The sequence below is a fragment of the Lagenorhynchus albirostris genome, chromosome 18, assembly GCF_949774975.1.
Source record: "Lagenorhynchus albirostris chromosome 18, mLagAlb1.1, whole genome shotgun sequence".
Taxonomy (NCBI): Eukaryota; Metazoa; Chordata; class Mammalia; order Artiodactyla; family Delphinidae; genus Lagenorhynchus; species Lagenorhynchus albirostris.
Window position 1 is genome coordinate 40,159,246 of NC_083112.1, and position 5,243 is coordinate 40,164,488.

The 5,243-nt window shown below is 43.5% G+C and overlaps 1 pseudogene; it reads left to right on the forward strand.

The window, feature by feature from the left end:
• Window positions 1-1,084: 1,084 nt before the first annotated feature.
• Window positions 1,085-2,165, forward strand: LOC132508504 (myb/SANT-like DNA-binding domain-containing protein 7; annotated as a pseudogene).
• Window positions 2,166-5,243: the final 3,078 nt, after the last annotated feature.

Here is a 5,243-nt window from a genome sequence, read left to right on the forward strand (position 1 = left end):
AATTCTATTAGCATACGATAATGAAATTTTTTAATTTTCCATTTTGTTTTCTAAATTTTATTAATTATAAAAATGTTATTCTTTTATGTCATTGCAAAACTGTCTTTCATATTGCTTACATGTAAATGTTCAGTCATGTCACTATATGTAAGTAGGAATTTTCAGCAGTTACTACACGCCTAGGATTTCTAGGCATCTTCATGTACTCAGCTATCCTGGCTTCCCGTTTTGCAGTGTGTTCTAATAGTAATGTTGATGGTTCAGAGGTGAAACTGATTTAATCCAAAATGTCAATATTACTATTTAAGATTAGCTTTTTATACAGAATTGGTATGTTTAATGCTACCCACCAATAATAGTTTGTTTCTTTGTACTGTCAGGACCTAATGTAGTATGATTTGTTTGAGAAAAGAGGTTATTATCTTACTTGCATTTATTTCAACTGCTCCATGCTTCAAAATCTAATCATTTTTCACACTTACTCAAAAAAAATTTTTTTTAATCCTAAACACTTCATATATCTATACAAACAAAGAGGAAAAGAAAATAAATCATTAGTAAGCAAGCGCAAAATAATCTATCACATACTAGAAATTCCAAGGACTATTCTCCAAAATATAGTATTAATAAATCTAGGGCCGGGCACTGTTGTGGTGCAGGGGCCACTCATTACTGCTACCGCCATCTCTGCCACCTCATGGCGGCCATCGGGGTTCACCTAGGCTGCACAACAGCCTGTGCAGCCATCTTATAAGGGTGGCCGGGCTGATGTGGTTGCCAATGATGCAGGTGACAGAGTTACTCCAGCTGTTTTTGCTTACTCAGAAAATGAAGAGGTTGTTGGATTGGCAGCAAAACAAAGTAGAATAAGGAATATTTCAAATACAGCAATGAAAGTAAAGCAGATCCTTGGCAGAAGCCAGAAATGCAGTCTTTGGACCTGGCTTTTCAGCAATTAGCCCTGAGAGGGAAGAATCGTCTGGCTCCTGGAGATAGACCAGAGCACACAGAGCCTCCCCACAACTTCAGATCAGCACCTTGCTGCCAGGAGCCTCCTCCAGCTAGCCTTCCTTCGCAGTCCGCTATGGCCACTTCCAATAGCAGTGCGGGCATCCGGTGGTCCAGACAGGAGACACAGATGCTTCTCTCCATACTAGGCAAGGCACAGTATATTCAGTGCCTCCAGACCATACATCACAATGCAGACATCTACCAGGCTGTGTCTAAGCAGATGCAGCAGGAAGGCTTCTGCTGCACTGAGCATCAGTGCCGCTCCAAGTTCAAAGTCCTGAAGGCATTATATTTAAAGGTCTATGTGGCCCACGCCACAAGTATGGGTGATCCACCACACTGTCCCTTTTATAGATACGTTGGATCACCTTCTTGGAAATCAGATAGTGACTGACACAGAAAACTTAATGGAGGAGGAGGCCCAGCACTGTGATCAGAACTTGGTGGCCTCTGCCATCCCAGGGGAAGAGGGAACCAGCATTCTGGGAACAAAAAGGACTCAGGCAGCAAATCATCAGCCTATCTTGAAAACAGTTAAGGAATCAGATGAGGATTGTCAACTGAGGATCAGTGACCAGATGAGAGAAACCAGTGACCTTGAGGACTCCTGGGATGAATCCTTGGGTGCAGGGTGCTCTCAAGGAATCCCCAGCTAGAGTAGCTCCCACCACCTTTTCAGTGGTGCAGCTGCTCCCTGTCAGAGCAGCCCCATGACCAGACTGGGAGTGTCTGGTGAGCCCAGCCCCTGCACAAGCTCTGGCCGAAACATTCCCGGGGTGGCCTCGGCATGGCGGCCTCCAGTCTCCTCCTCCAGAGTTCCTTTTGTTTCTGGTGGGGGTGGGTCTTTGACCAGTGAGCCCCCTCCCAGGTGGGCAAGGTGAAGAAGGTGGTCAGTGGCCAGGACTATTGCAGCCAAGTTGGCAGAAAACAGGAGATTGGCACGAGAACTTTCAAAGTGGGAGGAAGAAAAATTGGACCGGCTGATTGCCATTGGCGAGGAGGCCAGTGCTCAGCAGGACCCTGCCAATGAGCTGTGCAGGGATGCTGCGGTCGCGGTTAGACACTCGGCCACAGCGGTAGAAGAGGCAACCGGTGCTTTTCACATAGGGCTTGAAAAGTTTCTTCAGAGGTTAATTTCAAACACCAAAAGTTAGTTGATCACACAAGGCTGTATTTCCTTCTCTGGCAGGGCTCCTTCTGAGGTCCTTCTGAGGCCCGGGTCCAACAGCTGCTTTCTGGTACCCTGGCTCCTTTCTCGTGTCTTCAGAAAAAAAAAATAGTGGATGGACCATTAAGGTGCAGACAGGTAGGAATATACTTGCTTCTCCCAAGAGTCTCTACTAGTTGAAAGGCCTTTCAGAAACATGAGTGGTGGCCTGGTGCAATGGAAGTAGCCAAGTCCAGAGAGCTAGTTAGCCCTGGCTTCATCACTGATGCACGACAATTTAGTTTACCTCTCAACACCAGTTTCCTCGGCTGTTAAAAGGGGGCAACCTGCCTACCTCACAGGGTTGTTGCGAGGATCAGATAGCTTAAATAGATGTGAAAGGATTTAAAAGTTTAAAAGCACTATACACATGGAAGTTATTAAAGCATATGACCCTGGCCGAGATCAGGCTAGGGTGAGGCACAAGATATAGGGTGAGCTGACAAGATATAGAATTAAGGTTGTATACCAAGACCTCATTGCTTGAATCTACTAGTTTACCTTGACTGCTTCCTGGAGTTTACAATCTTCATTTCTTTAAATCTCTCTTTAGCTCATTAGGCTAATATAGACACAAAATGTATTAGTACATTTATCTCTTATATTTTCACTGCTTTGTCTGTGACATGCTCACTAGCAAACACTCAATAGTCAAACCATATTCCCCTCCATTTTACTAGTCCTTAGTCTCTTAACACTATGGATATAATTCAGAACTGACAGGGAGCCATAGTCGTGTGTTTGGTTCATGTTAATCTTTGATATAATAAGAAATTGGTTGTCTTATAAAATATTACATGTTAGTAAATTCTTTGCATTCCATATTTTTTAGATTCCTTGATTATGCATAATTATATATCTTTAGTTTTGGTTTACCATTTTGACATCGTGGAAACAATTTGGATTATATAAGTTTCCCAAATGCTTTTAGCTAATTTTGTTTTTCTCTGTTAGCCTTTTTTCTGTCTAGTATGTTACAGAAGGCAAGCCCTAGAAAACTTTTCTTCTAGGGAATTTTCCAAAGTCACTTTTTCTTACAAGATATAGACAGAAGTTCACCTCGTTAATGGCATATGATGGAATAGAACAGCTTTGGGAACAGTTGGGAGGTGTGGATAAGGATAAGTTACCTGCAATAGGTAACTCTTTGTAAGCACCAACCCTCCACAAATCCATTCCCTTTTCCCTCCAAAACACATACACTTCCTAGAGGAGGTATGATGGTGTTGAGCCATGCTTCCAAATTACTCTAGAAGGGAAGCCATTTACCAGCCATCATTAACGTAACTTAAAGCTCTTAGTGGTTATTTAGTACTTTCAGAAAGTACAAAAAGGAGACTTGGAATTTAAAAAGCTTTCCTCTAATCAAGAGGCTGAAAAAATGTGCAGGCATGTTGGGAGAGGTTTTATTTTATATTTTGCCAACTTGATTGCTTACCTAAATGCTGGAAATACCAATGCTGGAGAAATGGTCCAAATCACAGTGGGAACATACTGGAAGCAGGAATAGATGGCAAGCTTCTCTGATGAATGGGCAATTATGTTGAAGCAGCATGAGGTAGAACACACTGGAGTCTAGTCAGAACCCCCAGATTCTAATGCTGCCATAGTTCGTTACATTGAGCAAATCACTTGCCCTTTTTGTGCCTCAGTTTCTTTATCTCTAAAATGAGAGGTTCGTACTAGACGACTTTTCTTGTACCTTCCAGTTCTAAAAAATTAGATGAATAGCATAACAAAAGGCAAAATGAAATTCTGATTGCAATATTTCCAGTCACAGCAGTGTATTAATGTATGTGAATTACTGGTAACAATTGTGTTTTAAGGAAGCGTTCTACGGTATTAATATTTATGAATGTACTCGTGAACTTCTATAAGCACCACACCCAGACACAGATTCCTTTCTTTAAAGGAGCATATGCTTAAGGCACGGAAGTGGAGATATATATATATATATATTTTTTTTTTTTCTCAGTTGTTTTAGGACCTTACGTGGAGGGGTCCATGTCAGTTACAACTGGATAATGCTACTGTAGATAGGTAGACTTTCCAGAAAAACAGGAAAGGACTTGAACGAGTTAGGCCTGTACTATATTTATCTATTAATGGTAGCAAAGTACACAGGCAGGGATTTATTTGAGATAAGAGAAGTGCTAAAGAGCAGAAGTCAAGGTGAACTTTGGAGGTAGTAGCGTGCAGATCTAATGGGCAAGAGCAACTTTAAGGTTGGGAATAAAACTAAAGGGAAAAATCTTTAAAAAGTAAACAGGGGCTTCCCCGGTGGCGCAGTGGTTGAGAGCCCGCCTGCCGATGCAGGGGACACGGGTTCGTGCCCCGGTCCAGGAAGATCCCACATGCCAAAGAGCGGCTAGGCCGGTGAGCCATGGCCGCTGAGCCTGCGCGTCCAGAGTCTGTGCTCCGCAACAGGAGAGGCCACAACAGTGAGAGGCCCACGTACCACAAAAAAATAAAAAAAAAAAAGTAAACAGGCTAAATCTTGTGAAGAGGAGGGAAGCCATAATAAGGGGAGGCTGTAGAGAAACAGGCCCAGAAATCCTGTCTGAGCTCTAGGCCCAGCCATGACCCCCTGTCAGTCTACAGGCAGGTCACTTCACCATTCTGTACCTCAGGCCCCTCACTTATCCAGTGGGAGGCTATCCCAGCTACCACACAGGAGCTGTGTGAGGGCCCAGTGGACAGATGAATGTAAAGACAGATGTTTCCAGACATAGTGGGCTGTGTACTGGGCTCTGTACTGGGGGAAGAAGCCCTGTAGCACACGAGTGCTGGTGAGTGAGGGCAGGGGCCTGCTGACTGCAAGGGACACTTCAGGAGGGGGGAGGAGGAGGAGGATGAAGGCCATGGTACTGTGGTAGGAGTGATGATCTGCCTCCTGAAGCCCTCAACGTAAATGGTGCTGTGTATGCCAACCTCTCACCACCCTCTGTCTCTCTGTCTTGTAACTTAATCCTAGTATGGAAGAATAAAATTTTTATCTGTCCCTTAAAAAAAAAAAAAGAAAAGA